We start from the raw sequence: 17,417 nt of genomic DNA, 5'->3' as shown, positions 1-17,417 counted from the left end.
CCACTCATCAAAATCACTGCCTCAGCTAAACAAGATCACTAACCCGGGGCCAGACCTTCCAATGCAATCACACTGCAACATACACAATCCGCAATCTCAAACTGATCCAGCAATACCAACAGAGTCTCCAGCATGACTGGACCGACTCTCATAACACATACTAGCCACTCGAGGCTATATCTCTGTGGGTCCGTACACCCAACTCTGCGAACCCTCAGGTTCTAACTCTGGAACCTTCCGGTTCCAGCTCTAGAAACATGCACAACATAATCCCGTGGGATTAATGCAGTACAACCCATCACGTACCTCAAACGTACTAATACTCTGATCACATAACCCCGGTTACTTACTCGAGCTTGATCCCGGCCTTCTCTCAGGCCTCCACAATCGAATGCCCTAGGTCTGTATCCCGCCCCGCATACCCGACACTCGCTCTCGTCGGCCTATACTCTGCGCTGACAACCACTGCTGAATCCCAACAGCTAAGCACCCTCCCATACTCATCGATTTCCCGGAGAATTCTCCAATTCTCCCCCACTAAAGCACTGACTAACTGCCACCGATCGTCATTAACGACCTCTCAGAACAATCCTGTACAAAGAGAACAATTACACACTGACTGCTTCCCACAAGCACAAGCAACCCTCAGTAAAACACACCTCCTCCCTGATCAACCCACTCACAAGAATCTAGTCCTTCAATCATCCACTCCACGACTGTAGATGCTACCCGGCAATCAACCCAGTGCCGCATCTCCCTTAACAACCCTCACGAACGATAACCAAAGGAATCCTCGACAATAACCCATAACCAAACTCACAATCTGCCCAAAGGATGAACACCACATCGAAAACTGCACAAGACTACTGACACTAAAACACCAATTATAACCATACCCAACCATCAGAGAATAACGAATGCCAAAGTGAAAACCTGAAGCACCAATCCATAACCATGCCAGACCCGCGAAACGAAGAATACCGCATCGAAATCCATACAAGATACCAGCACAAACAATACGCCAAATCAATGCAAGACAATTAAGACATCATGAAAGCATCATACCCGCAGCTGCCTCCGGCACTGCTCCGTCTCCCTCTGTCGCACGCAGATAAACACGACCCTGAGCCCTCTGGGGCTCCGCTCCATCCTGTCCTCCTCAAATCCTGAATTGGCACTGACTGCCAACAATCCCGTGCACGGTGCCCCTCCTTTCCGCACTTGCGGCATGCACCACCGGACCCGCAAGCTCCGATGTAACCCCTTTTTACTCGATCATCGACACCTATGGTCTCATGCTTTCCTACTGCATCTCTATACTCCACTTATTACTACTCCTGACAATTCTTGCTTTCTTACATACTGCACCCGGTTCTCCCCCACTAGGGTTCGAACCAACACCAATTAGTATACAATCAACCCACGACTACCTTTCACCAGCGAAATCGTACCTGCCCCAGAAAAGTGATGTGCAACACCCGATAGTCCCTCCCCTTATGAAGTCAATCAATCCCCTATACTCTGAACCTCTAGCTAACTCTTCAAAAACTTCTCATCACGGCCGCCTCTAATCGTTCCAAATCCCATACTGATCTAATACTAAGCACCTGCACTGCTCGATAACATATCTGGCTCGCAGACTGCACCGCAGCATCATCGTTCCTCTCATTTCAGCTCATCAACCCGTATCCAACGCCGGATTTGTCCCAAGGACAGGGACTTACTCTCAACATAGACGACAACTCTCCGCACTGCAAAACTCGTCTGAACTCTTCACTGCTACCACTATAACCCAACCTGTTATTCTCAATTAGGTGTGGTGTGGTTCTCGACTACCTCAGCCCCAACTTACTGCCTGTTCACGGTAAATCTCTGTCTCGCGGTACACCCGCTACCTGATGCCCTGAGGGAAGTCATTATCGATAACTACCTGCAGGGTGTACTCCCAAATCCAGAACTGAAACACCAGACCTCTCGCGTCTTGCACACGAGCATAAATGACAATACCCACCCAAAAAGGTGACCTCTCCTCTGTCGTCTGATTGCTCGACTCAACTGAAATTCTCCCCTGTCTTTGACTCTTACCAAAATACTCTGATAGGCACTTGTCTTTCCCCTCGAGGAACGCCTCTCCGTACTCAATCATGGTCTACAGGCCTGGAACCCATAGCGTCCAAACTCTACCTCATCGGTCATAACCGGATAACAAGATAGCCACAAGCATCATCCACTACGAACCATGGTACTCATCCCATGACATCCCTCCTCAACATGCTTCAGTGTATGGTACCTGAACCATAGCACCACTCCTCAATCTGCTCCAATGTATAGCACTCGGACCACAACATCTATCTCAATCTGTTCCGATGTATGGTGCCCGGACCATAACATCACTCTGTATCCGCTCCGATGTATGGTATCCGAACCATAACATCACCCCTCAATCTGTTCCTTAGGACCTTTAGGATGCCCCCTGTATCAAGTATGGGTCCTCTGCTTTCAGTAGTACGGGCCCATACTACCTGCCACATCTACCCATACTTTCCACACGGACCATCCCAGAGTTCCTAAGTAGCTGATAAACCTGCTCTTTCACCCATCTCATCGTGCATGCTCGCTTTCCAGCGAAATCCTCTACTCTACCAGCGCACTCATCTGGCTAGGTTTACTCCCTAGTCCCTTCCGCTGTCCTCCCACTTCTTTGCTATCAGCTGCTGAAGAGTTCCTAATGATGCCAGCCCTCTACCTCCTGAGTATCGTCATACTCACTTAGTAGCTGACTCCCATCATCGATAACTCCACAAAGCACAAAGCAAGCAGCATTCGAGCATTGAAGCATACATAGGACTCCCCACCTGTGGTAGCTCCACCTTCTCGGCTCATCCTCGGGAGTACCTCTGTACCCCGTAGCTTTACCCCTTGTGCGTTCTAACTAGATACTCTCACTCATCACATACACACAAAAGCATAACGCACATATAACAGCAAACCCTAGACTAAGACATCACAAATCAGGCCACTCTAGTCCTAAGATGTGAAATACCTAGCCTGTCTCTAGCATGCAATAATGTCTCATAAAGTGCATAATAGATATTTCATAATACAAAAGTAAGGGTATTTTGGGAAATCACCGTTTGGCTCTGGCTGATTGTACACACTGCTCTTTCTTGCTTTCTCTTTGAACTCTTATTCACTTTTAGAAAACTATTTATTTGAAAACCTTTTCTTAATTCCTCAGTTTGAGTCCAGACTCACCTGTAGGCGCATCCGAATCCCTCAAACCAAGGCTCTGATACCAATTGTAACACCGTGGATTTTCAAAGAAAAATTTTTCATTTAAATAATCAATTTAATATTAAAACACTTGTTTAAAATCTTATTCATAATCAAATTACAAAACATAGTTCCATTTTCATTTGAATAGACAACCAGGATCCTCCAAAATACAACTCTTTCCTCGGTGTGTACAATCGAGCCGATGCCATTCCGCGTTACTGAAAGAACCTGAAACAACATAACATAAATACTGTAAGCACGAAGCTTAGTGAGTTCCCCAATATACACTTACGCACATACGCCTTTCCAGGCCCTGACCTTCCGGTCCTCATTACCACGCCTTCCGGCCCATAACATAATCGCCTTCCGGCCCATAACATATTGCCTTCCGGCCCACATAACATACATAGCACATATAACAAATAACTTACCACATATAGCATACATATCACATATCATATCCGACCTTCCGGTCACACAGTCAAACCCTTCCGGGTACAGTATAGTGAGAAGACTCACCTCGCGGCCACTGGAAGATAGCAACTCCTGAAATCTCTTGCACTTGATCCTCCGAGCTACAAGCTCCCTGTCTCATCATATATCTCTTTTTAATACTTCTATCTTCCACGTTAACTGACCCTAAAACGTTACACACAGGTCAACTCTGGTCAACGGCCATCTCGACTGGACTCGGCGAGTACCCTGGCGACTCGGCGAGTCTAGTCGTCCTCACCAATTCCTGCATGATCCCTTTCTACTCGTCGAGTATCCCTCTTGACTCGACGAGGTCCTCGTGGAAGAATCGCGGGGCCACCCCGACTCTACTCGCCGAGTCTGAAGAACAAACTCGGCGAGTCCCAGTGGATCTTCAAGCTACTCGCCGAGTCTGATCATCCGACTCGGCGAGTCTACGCCATGCAGTCGATCGAACTGCTTCCTGAGATACATATATTCTCGAATATACAAACATGGGACCTTCTGGACCTCTAAGGGTCCTAATACAAGGTTATAAACGTTGAATAACAACACAACAATCCATCTAGACTCCAAATGGGTTCCATAAACCCTAAATCTATATACACATCAATCACAGGAGAATGTAATCCGAATTATTACCTGAATGATGTACCTTCCATGTCCCCAAACTTCAGAACTCGAACTCCCTGCAGTTCCTTTAGCCAAAACCCTTCTCCTCCTTGCACAACAATTCCTTCAAGGTCACCAATGGCCTTCAAGCTTGCTCTAGCCGCCCCAGTCGCCTAGGGTTCTTCCCAATCGATCCAAAGTCGTGAAATAACGGCATAATAACCCTTATATACGACCCAATACTGAACGGCTAGGGTTTCCGCTGAACAGCGTCGACTCGCCGAGTCCATATCTGGACTCGTCGAGTCCAGTCGTGAACCCACGACCAAACCTGCGACCCTACTCGGCGAGTCTGGCTCCAACTCGTCGAGTCTCCCCTTTAAAACACCCCCAAAATGCAACTTAACAATACTTGAGATTTTGGGCTGTTACATGTTTTCATGTATTTTATCACATGTGATTATATGTATAATCATATGTGATTAAGTACATGAGCACAACTATTGAATCGAGAAGGAAAAAATGAATCTTGTCCTCCTCAAATCATATGTGGTTATATACATATTATCACAAGTGATTAATTACACAAAAGCAATTATTCATCAAAACCGCAAAAAAAAATATTGTCTACATAATCATATCTGATTAAATACATATAATCACATGTGATTATATGTATCCAATCATATATGATTTATGTGGATACGATTCGTTGTTACATTCTTGATTTAGCAATTCTTCTTTGTCAACTATAATCATATGTGATTAAATAGATATAATCAAATATTGTCCACATAAATCATATATAATTGGATACATATAACACATGTGATTATATGTATCCAATCATATATGATTTATGTGGATACGATTCATTGTCACATTTTCGATTCAGTATTGTTCTTTGTCCACTGTAATCATATGTGTTTAAATACATATAATCATATGTGATTATATGTATCTAATCACATATGATTTATACAAATGCCTATATAAATCATATGTGATTAGATACATATAATCATATATGTGATTTAATGCATATAATCCCATATGATTATATGTATCTAATCACATAGAATTTATGTGGAAAATACTTATTTTCGCATTCTCGATTCAGTTGTTGTTCTTGTGTGCTTAATTACATGAGATTATATGTATCTAATTATATATAATTTATATGGACAATATTCATTTTCACATTCTTGTTCAATAGTTGTTCATGTACATTTAGTCACATATGATTTTTGTACACAAGATTCATTTTCGCGTTTTTGATTAAATAGTTTTTCTTTTTCCACATTAATCATATGTGATTAATACATACAATCACATATGATTAAATACATAAGAAAAAATATTGACTCATGAATATTATCAATATAAATCATATGCGATTTGATACATATAATTACATGTGATTAAGTACATGAGTACAACTATTGAATTGAGAAAGAAATAATGAATCTTGTCCACATAAATCATATGTGATTAAATGATGGGTTTTGGTCATAAGACATCCTATGTGCTCATACAAACCCTAAAGCTTGGATCTAGGTTTCTCTATTGTACATACTTTGAACCCTAATTCTAGCATATGGAAATCAGAATTCACATGTAATTAGGTTTAAGAACATACCTTGATTGTTATATAGCAATAACAATCCAATTCCTCCTTGAATTGACCTTGGAAAGCTGAGAGTCACAAGTGTCACTCCTCTAATGGCTTACAAACACCATAAGCAAGTGGAGAAGGTATAAAGAGAGAGGAGGGAGGTTAGAATTCGTCCTTAGATGCTCTAGGGATCAAGTACACGAATTCCAAGGCCTTAGGGGTCTTTATATAGGGTTGGGATTAGGTTTTCAGTCCTTATCCTTATCTAGTTGCTTGTCCACCAAGCAACAATAAGATAACTCTTAGAAACCCTTATCCTAGTCAAATTCTAAGTGATTATCACCTCAAATTCGTTCACCATATACATAAGATAATCCTTACCTTATTTTGTAACTATCACATAATTATAATTCAGCCCCTCTAGTTTAATTAATTACACTTGATCACAAAATTAATTCTTAATTAATTATTGACCAATATTAATTAAACAAATATGATTTCTCCTTTAATATATTATTCCCATAACATATTAATAAATCATAATAACCTCTCTCTCTTTATTTATTTCTCCAATCAAGTTGCTTTGGTGAAGGCAACCCAAAAGGACCATGCACCATCGGGTCAAGTACATACCAAAATAGTTATGGACTTAGACACTAATCCAACATTAAATACATATAATCACATGTGATTAAATATATTAGAACAATTGTTGAATCGATGCAAGAATAACTATTTTCCATACGAATCGTATGTGATTAAATATATATAATCACATGTGATTAGATACACAAAAACAACTATTGAATCAACACATGAAAACAAATATTGTCCATGTAAATCATATGTGATTAAATACGTATAATCACATGTGATTTAATACACGATGCCAATTATTAAATCAAAAACACAAAAATAAATATGGTCCACGTAAATAATATTTTCTTAAATACATATAATCACATGTAGTTATATGTATCTAATCACATATGATTTACGTGGACAATATTCATTTTTGCATTCTTGATTCACTAGTTTTTCACGTGTATTCAATCACATGTGATTATATGTATTTAATAACATATAAATCAAATATGATTCGATACATATAATCACATGTGACTCAATACATATAATCACATGTGATTGTATACAAGAGAAAACCTAATTAATCAAAAACACAATAACAAATTTTTGTAGTTGGGGGTGGGGGGGGGGTGGTGATTGGTGGTGGTTGTGTGTGGTGATGGGTGGTGGTTGGTGGGTAGGTGGTTGCAAGTGGTGGTGATAGTGACGGGTGGTGGTTTTGGTGGGTGGTGGGTAGGTGTGGGTGGTGGGGGTAATTCATTTTTGCTTTGTTATTATATGAATCTAATCACATATGATTAAATACATATAATCACATGTGATTATATGAATCTAATCATGTATGATTTATGTGGACATAATGCATTTTTGGTTTGTCGATTTCATAGTTGTTCTCATGTATTTTATCACATGTGATTATATGTATAATCGTATGTGATTAAGTACATGAGCACAACTACTGATTCGAGAAGGAAAAAATGCATCTTGTCCACCTCAAATTATATATGATTATATACATATAATCACATGTGATTATATGTATCCAATCATATATGATTTATGTAGATGAGATTCATTGTCACATTCTCGATTCAATAATTGTTCTTTGTCCACTGTAATCATATGTGATTAAATACATATAATCATATGTGATTATATGTATCTAATCACATATGATTTATACAGACAAAAAAAATGATGTCTATATAAATCATATGTCATTAGATACATATAATCACATATGATTATACACACAAGAACAAATATTGAATCGAGAACACAAAGATAAATATTGTCCACATATATCATATGTGATTAAATGCATAATCATATGTGATTATGTATCTAATCACAAAGAATTTATGTGGAAAATGTTTATTTTCGCGTTCTCGATTCAGTTGTTGTTCTTGTGTGCTTGATTACATGAGATTATATATATCTAATTAGATATGATTTATATGGACAATATTCATTTTCGCATTCTTGTTAAATAGTTGTTCTTGTACATTTAGTCACATATGATTTCTGTACACAATATTTATTTGCGCATTTTTGATTAAATAGTTTTTCTTTTTCCACATTAATCATATGTGATTAATACATACAATCACATATGATTAAATATATAAGAAAAAAATATTGACTCATGAATATTATCAATATAAATCATATGCGATTTGATACATATAATCACATGTGATTAAGTACACGAGTACAACTATTGAATTGAGAAAGAAATAATGAATCTTGTCCATATAAATCAGATGTGATTAAATACATATAATCACATGTGATTAAATATATTAGAACAATTATTGAATCGACGCAAGAATAACTATTTTCCATACGAATCATATGTGATTAAATATATATAATCACATGTGATTAAATACACAAGAACAACTATTAATTCAACACGTGAAAACAAATATTGTCCATGTAAATCATATATGATTAAATACATATAATCACATGTGATTTAATACACGATGCCAATTATGAAATCGAAAACACGAAAATAAATACGGCCCACGTAAATAATATTTTATTAAATACATATAATCACGTGTAGTTATATGTATCTAATTACATATGATTTACATGGGAAATATTCATTTTTGCATTCTCGATTAACTAGTTTTTCACGTGTATTCAATCCCCTGTGATTATATACAAGAGAGAACCTAATGAATCAAAAACAAAATAACAAATCTTTATAGGTGGGGGTGGGGGTGGTGGCGGCGGGTGGTGGAGATTGGTGGTGGAGGTGTGTGGTGATGGGTGGTGGTGGGTGGGTGGGTGGTTGCAAGTGGTGGTGATTATGACGGGTGTTGGTTTTAGTGGGTGGTTGAGGTGGGTGGTGGTGGCGAGTGGTGTTGGTTGGGTGGTGATGATTGTGGGTGGTGACAGTGGTGTGTCACAACCCAAAATTATTTCCGTCATTATAACCCGTGTCCGTTAAATAGAATATTCTATTTTATAAAAGTTCCGTTAAATTAGGGTCGACAAATAAATAAATGTTTTATTTTATTTGTATTTTAAGTTAATATTGTCGTAACAAAATAAATAAAACTCGTAAATTTCATTTCCATTTAGTTGGAAAAAAGTTTATTTTATTACGACCATTTAACCGGTTAACAAGTTTAAACCTCGTTAAACATAAGTATCAGGTAGTCTTATACCGGGTACATCACCCAAGCCTTATATAAAGGAAGGGGACACTCCATAGAAACTGCTTACCACACTAGACCCACTTTCTCTCTCTACTCTCTCTCCTCAAGTTCGATTTCGCCTCAAAACCGCAAGTTTCCGCCTCTAAATCGTAAGTTCTCTTACCCTAACTTGTTCTAGACATCATTGATTTGTGTTATAACGCAAAAATCGATCATAAAGGCTGAAAAAGAGGAGTTTACGGCCTAAGAACCTCCTTAGGCTGTAAACCCCTATAAAGTTGTCAAAAGTCCCAAATTTCTTCCCTTTAAGCTTAGAAACTAGTTTTGGACCTAACCTAGAAGTGTTGGAACTTTGAATCATCAAGTTTTAGGGCTTGAAAGAGAGTTTAGCACATGCTTAGACTGTAAACACACTCTAAACTTGCAAACCAAGCCTAAAACACTTCCAAACCACATTTAGGCTTAAGGTATGGCTTAGGCACTTGTTATTTCGGACTTGGAACACCTAAACATCAACATTTGAGGGGTAAACTAGCGTTTACGGCCCAAGCATATGCTTAGACCGTAAACTCCCCTAAAACATGCCAAATGAAAGTTTAAGCCCCCTAAAGAGCCTTATACCTTCACTAGAACTTGTTAGGAATGAGCCAAGGGCCTTGTAATCAAAGAATGGAGGTGTCCAAGAGTTTACTACCGTAAACCATGGGGTTTACGGCCGTAAAATCCCAAGGAGTGGTCCTTGGACCGTAAACTCCAAGGGAGTATGCTTTTGGAACCTTAAACACCCCTATAGCCTTTGTATGTTACCTTAGAATCACTCCTAGAACCCCTTGAGGCTTGAAAACACTCAATTACCCTCCTCCCATGAGTTTACAGCCGTAAACTCATGGGGGATGTGGTCTCCCAACTGTAAACTCACTTAAGGTGAGTTTTAGAAGAGTAAACTCCATGGTGAGGTCTTATACTCTTTCCTTGCAACCCATTAGCCTTCTAACACTCAACCATAAGACCTTTAATCACATTAGGATGTCTATATGTGTACAATTAGAGTCTAAATCACTAATTACTTGTAAACATATGTCTTCATATGTTACTAGGGTCATAAAGGGTGTACAAGTTTCTACTTGACACCAAACGTTCATCCGACACCTCCACCTGATCTACTCATTGCAGCTGAGTTCATACCCCTTAATGAACCCTTTTAAATGTTCTTACATGTTTGTAGGGGGGGGGGGGGGGGGAATACAAGTATAATTCTACAATTTTTTATTATCAAATCATATGTGATTCACAAATTATAATCAAAAAGGGATTTTCTACACTTTTAGCTGCTTACCAGTATAACTGTTTTAGTTGATTATCAAATGCATTTTAAGATTAAATTGTTATTTAACTGTTTTTAAAACTGTGTTTAAATTACTTTTCTTTATAAAATATATCTACACTAATATATTTATATAAGTAAGACTTGAAGGACTTAGGACCGATAGCATGCCTTATTTCCTGTTCTTGTTTGATGTGGTCTTAGGGTATCGGTTATCCGTCCGACTGTCGTTGATTTCTTAGTTATATATCATATATATTTGTGTTAGATATGAAAGTCTTCATCTTACTCAATACCTTTGTTACTCAAAGGCAGGAAATCATACGCTCTAGTTAACTATAATAGGTATAGTTAAGACTACTACTCGTTACCTCTACTAGTACTATACTCACTATAACGGCTATGACTATAAGTTAATACACATATAAGAGAACACTCTATGAACTATACAAAAGACTATTATATTATAATACCGAAGAATACACGAATCCAGAGTATAACACACCATCCCTCTATAAGATACTCTATTGCGCTTACACCATGTGACCAGGGCTTTCTGAAAGGAAGGCAACACTACATGTATAGATCTATACGGGGCAGACACTATTTCATCCCGACTGCTAGCTACAGTCCGAGCCGACTAGGGCAGGGGTGACACTACATCACTACACTACGCATGACCGGGAAGGTCATCGGTTTCTCTATTATCACTTCAGTCTGGTTACATGAGGGGTTACACCTTTATTCAAACTAATACGCTAAGACTTAAGTCTAAGCTAACATCCCGAAGTAAGTAAATATCTAATACTAATGGAAGTTTGGACCACTACTATTGTCAACAGGCATAACTTTTCTTCATCTATGTTATTCACATGAGATTTATTACCATACTTTTACAATTGAAGGTTTTCAATGATAATACTTACACACAACTCAAAGGATTTAACCTATAAAGTACTTTCCTGGAAAATATAGGATTTTCTAGGGATTTCTATTACTTATAAACATAAATTTCAGACTTTATTCTATAAGTTTGTAAACACTTTTATATAACAAAGACACTAAATTCTTATGAACTCACCAGCTTTGTGCTGATACTCGTTTTCAAAATAACTTGTATCCTCAGGTCAAACATAGACAGGTACAGGTGCAGCTTTTGGAGAAGATGAAGCACATACAAGACCCATCTTTTATTTTGTTATACTTTTGGTGTCTATGAAACTCTACAGAACACATTTGTAATTAAATTTACTATATAAATGCAATGGTTGTTGTCGCTTGTTTTTACTATTATGCAATTGTTATGATACTGTACATGACTTCCTCCACCCCAGAACGTATTCCGCCGTTATCGGTTTTGGGGTGTGACATGGTGGCAGGTGGTGGTTGTTGTTGGTGGTGGTTGCTGTGGGGTGGGTGGTGGTGGTGGCGGGTGGTAGTGGGTGGTAGATAGTGATGGGTGGTGGGTGATGGTTAGTAGTGGTGGGTAGTGATGGATGGTGGTTGGTGGTGGTGGGTGGTGGTTGTGGTGAGAGGTGACGGGTGGTGATGAGTGGTGGTAGTGATGGGTGGTTGTGGCGAGTGGTGGTGGTTGGGTGGTGATGGTGGTGACGGGTGATGGTTGGTGGTGGTGGTGGTGGGTGGTGGTTGGTGGTGGTGGGTAATGATGGGTGGTGGTGGTGATGGGTGGTAGGTAATGGTTTTGGGTGGTGGTGGCAGGCGGTGGTGATTGGTGGTGGTGGTTGGGTGGGTGGGTGGTGGTGGTTGGTGATGGTGGTGGCTGGTGGTAGGTGGTAGGTAGTGATACGTGATAGTGGCGGCTGGTGGTGGGTAGTGATGGGTGGTGGGTGGTGGTGGTGGTGGTGGTGGGTAGTGATGGGTGGTGGGTAGTGGTGGTGGCGGGTGGTGATGGGTGGTAGGTAGTGGTTGTTGTTGGTGGTGGTGGCGAGCGGTGGTGATGGTTGGTTAAGGTGGATGGTGGTGGCGGGTGGTGGTTGGTGGTGGTGGTGGTGGGTGGGTAGTGATGGGTGGTGGGTGTTGGTTGGTGATGATGGTTAGTAATGGGTGGTGGTGGCCGGTGGTGGTAGGTAGGGGTTGTGAGTGGTGGTGGCAGGTGGTGGTGGTTGGGTAATGATGGTGGTGGGTGGTGATGGTGGTGGCGGTGGGTGGTAGTTGGTGGTGGTGGTTAGTGATGGGTGGTGGTGGTCGGTGGTGAGTGGTGTTGGTTAGTGAGTTTTTTAATTGTTTGTAACTATTTTTTGATTTATATGAATATTATTTTATAATTTTAATTAATAAAATTGTGTGGTCCAAATTTATTCTCAAATGTTTTCGCGATAAGAAATGTTCTCGATTGAACGCTCCTCTATATATATATATATATATATATATATATATATATATATATATATATATATATATATATATATATATATATATATATATAAGAAAATTATAAACAAAAAGATTTATTTTAGCACTTGACGGCCGAAGTGGGAGACACATCAATTCATGACTCCCTTTAAAATCACCTTTTGCTATGAAAAAATAATATTTTATGGCTTTTAAATGCCCATTTAGACCAGCACGAAAAACCACAAGTTGAATGTTTGGATGGAAATTGTAAAATGTTAGATGCTTACTGAGTGATGTAAAGAGTGTTGTGGACTTCGTTTTTCTTCTTTCAAGATTCATGTAAGAAAAAGATTAGTAGCAAACGAGGTGGCTAAGGCTTGAGTTGGACTCGATTATCTTAAATAGTTTCGCGGTCTTCATTAACAGTATGTGTCAAATGAGATTAGTTGAAACGTACCAAAATTGTCAATTTAGCAATAATGAGGGTAGGGAGGGCGACCCCGAGTTTTTGGAGTTGCATTTGTGTCCGTAGGTCGCGCCCATGCATAAGTACGGGCGTTTTTGGTCTAAGAAATCTAAGATTTGCACCCCACCTGTGCGGTTAGGAAATATAGTAAAACCATAGACACAAGCTTGTATGCCTTTCATGCATTTAAGCTTATAAACCTTGTTGAGTTTGGTCTTTCTACCAATGTGGGACTCATTCCCACATTCATCTCTTTTGCTAAATTCATTCTCATATACACACCTTTGAGTATCGATATCTCATTCACATATACTTCATTTTGGACATATAATATATCGTTTCGAAGTTCTCACGGAGAAGAACACAAACCCATTTAGAGTTAATTATATATTCAACATATGTATATATTTATATATGTCCAAAGTTAGTATAAATATAGATATTTATACTATATTTTCCAATAAAGACAAATAAAAACATGCCACATGTCCACCTGCCAAAGATAACTGGTTGCAATAGCTCTGATTGAACCAATGGCCTCTTCAAATGATCTTTTGTGGAACTTAGATGACTCCGTCAAAATACAATGTACAACTTTAGCTGCAATTTTTTTTTCATAAGGATGAATAAACACAAGTAGATTTTTGAGCATTGAATCAATCTTACCAGGCTCTAGCTGATTGTGGCAGTAGTTCATCTCATACTGTTGTATTCAAAGAGTGTTCCTTCTTTAAAGATTTTTAAAATGTTTGTGGGTATGTTGTCTGATGAGACAACACATCCACATATCGAAATGAGGAACTTGGATTACTAAGAACCCTAATTGGTTTTCCAGAAAAAGAATGGATTTTGCTATACACCGGTAACATATCCTGAACGAAAAATATAGGATATTAACAAATTCTTTTGAGTGTAAGATTCATTTTTTAATATAAAATACAAAGTATGGCATACCAATGAGATATTTTATCCCATGTATTTGTCACTTATAGATCCATCACTAACAGATTTGTGTGCCATTTTTTGTAGTTTGTCGGTATGAGACGATTCATGCTCCAAATTTTTTGTTTTTGCCTAAAAACACTAAAACCAACATCCTCTTTTATAAATCCGCCTACTGTATCACATTGCTCCATAGCTATGTGAGAAAATTGCTTACCTGCTGATGAAAAATTCTCCATATTGTTCATGAAGAATCCCATATACTACCTAATATGTAAATATGTAAGTTGGTTGTATATGACTAGATGTCCATGCATACGAAGCCTATATGTACAACATAAATAAAAAAAAAATTAAAAAGTTGATTGTACATAACCTGAAAGAAAAAGTTAATATGACAATATGTAATAGATATCATACCGTTGAACACATGTTTGAAGCTCTCGGACCCTACAATGGCATCGTTTATGTAGAAGGTTAAGAAGTTTCCCTCTATAGATACCATCACACTCAATTTCTAGAATCAACACATAAAGAGGCGAAAAGAAAAAAAGAAACTATCATAACCATCCATTAATGAGAGTTCAAAGATCATAAAATGCAAAAAAGGAACTAAACTAAACCTTATTGAGGCTTGGAGTAATTGTAGCTAAGATGGGTAGACAATGAGACAACAATTTTTGCTCAACATGCAAAAAAAACAGATTTGTAAATTGAAAGAATTTTGGCTATGCCATTTGCAATAGCCCTCCTATAAACAATCTGATTGTCGCTACTTTCTTTTGATAACTCAGAAGTGCATGATAAAGGAGGGACGTTTCCAGATCTTACCCAGCTTAAATTCTGAGATTTTGTGACAAATCGATCGAGTTTACCGTAGTAAAACCCAAAAGTGATTATCTTCTCAATGATATCCCTTCATTTCAATAGCAATCACTCGTTACAACAATAAGAAAAAATCGGTAATTATAGATTTCATACAATTATGGGTTTGAACACACGTGTAAACACATTGTTCCATTGTATACAAAGGATAGCATCCAATTTTAAGCGGGCTGTAAATCTCTTCTTTTTTCCTTTCATTCGGGAATTCTTCACAACGTTGCACCGGGATGTAAGGGAGACGAAAATAAACTCTTCTCACTCAAAGGATTAGATCAATCATCTTAATGAGCTCATAGTTCTAATTCTTAAAAGTTGATCAATATGAAGTATAAATTATAATTACCCAGCGGTCGGAAAAAAAGGGGAGAGCATCAGAGTATAAGAAATACCTCTCTTTGGATTCAATAAAGGAGATGTCAGGAGCAAGCTTGAACGCACATTGATTGGAAAGGGAGTTGTCCGATGACAAATCAACGAATTCTTGGCGTTCTCTCTCATCAATAATTAGGTATCCACTGTACCCTAACACCCTAACAGGGCCGGTAGGAGTTCGTGTAGCATCTCAAACCATCAGTTTATCAAATTGAGATACTGAATTTGCTTAGAACGTTGGAAAATTGAAGACGATCGACGCCCACTAACTGAATTTTTTAAAATGAAGGTATTTTTTTCGAATATTGTGGCCCATAAAGCAAAAACGGGCACATATCAATTATTGAAGGGACTTATTTTTTGGGCCTTTGAGATTTACCATTACCAACTTAACACATTTTGAAGATTTTTTTTAAGGTAATGTCTAATTTTAAAACGGCAACAATATGCAATTCACATAAGATCTTATACAAGAGAAGGTAAATAGACCAAAATTTTAAAACAACTAATGTAATTAAAATGCTTTATAAATTATAATAACAGATTCATTAGTTAGTGTCTAATTTTAAAACGGCAACAATATGCAATTCGCATAAGATCTTATACAAGAGAAAGTAAATAGACCAAAATTTTAAACCAACTAATATAATTAAAATGCTTTACAAATTATAATAACAGAATAAGCCTATACAATGTTGAGGACTAACACAAAATATTCACCCGACGATCGACATATTGTAAGAGAGAAAACTGTAAAAATGTTATTTTCTTATTTAATAAGCTATGTGTGCATGTATTCCAATCTTATTGATAATAATTTCAAAGATGAGGGTATGTTGAATGAATATTTGTTAATTATTAAGTTTACCGTCAAACTTATTATTTTGTGATGTAACGTGATAATGTTATTATACTTATTGATGGATACATGAGTTTGAGAAAGTTAAAAATATGGTACTATATGTAAACCATTTTTGCTATTTAAAAATTCAACTTTTGTATAGTCATTGTTAATCAACCTTTTTAATATTTGTTATAATAATAAATCTATTTTTTTTTGTTTTTTTTATGTTTTTAAAAAGTTCAATGTATATTTGATAAATAATAAGTTTTTTCTTTCATTGGTAATGGATATAATAGTGAATCACCATCAATTTATATTTGATATGAATTATATTATAAAATTTATGGATCGATAAAATAGTGAACCACCATCAATTTATTTATGTGTCTTGTTAATATGAACAAATGATCAATAGCAATATGTTTCATAAAAGGAAATGTTTATATTTTTATTTGTATTTTTTTTCTTTAGTTTTTTATATTTTAGATTTTAAGGTAATTAATATGAAAGTATTTATTCATGTTTTAACGTTCGAGTTTTCTGATTATGTTATTTGGAGGTAATTTCTATATAGCATTACAAAAAATTTGAAACTAGATTTATCATTGACTTCAAATTTATGATTATTTATTATGATTCGAATTTTCTGATTAAAACTTTCTTATTGATGTATAACATTAATTTTTGCACAACTACACTCATTTGGTATATATATTAAGAAGATAAGAATACGAATAAGAATCAATAGTGGAGTCAAGTGGCTCTTGGTAAGTTATAAAAGGGAAGTGTATTAAACCATGAAGGGGCATCTTCTTTATTTAACAATTCTGGCAATAATTTATTTTTATATCCCAAATTGATGTATTATCATATCAGGAATTGAGTCACTTTATCCGTTAGGTATATAGTTTTTACAATCAATCAGATATTATTAAATAAATTTAATTGATAACAAAATCATTTTGTATAGAGAACTATATTAGGATTCTTAA

The 17,417-nt window shown here is 37.2% G+C and overlaps 2 pseudogenes; both read right to left on the bottom strand.

Annotated features, from left to right (window-relative positions):
* Window positions 1–13,736: 13,736 nt before the first annotated feature.
* LOC128128438 (gamma-tubulin complex component 4 homolog) lies at window positions 13,737–14,584 on the bottom strand (annotated as a pseudogene).
* LOC111920926 (gamma-tubulin complex component 4-like) lies at window positions 13,737–15,953 on the bottom strand (annotated as a pseudogene).
* Between the last annotated feature and the right edge of the window lie 1,464 nt (window positions 15,954–17,417).

This window comes from Lactuca sativa, chromosome 9 (genome assembly GCF_002870075.4).
Source record: "Lactuca sativa cultivar Salinas chromosome 9, Lsat_Salinas_v11, whole genome shotgun sequence".
NCBI classification, from domain to species: domain Eukaryota; kingdom Viridiplantae; phylum Streptophyta; class Magnoliopsida; order Asterales; family Asteraceae; genus Lactuca; species Lactuca sativa.
Note: the sequence above shows the minus strand (reverse complement) of the source record. Positions and strands in the feature narration are given on the sequence as shown.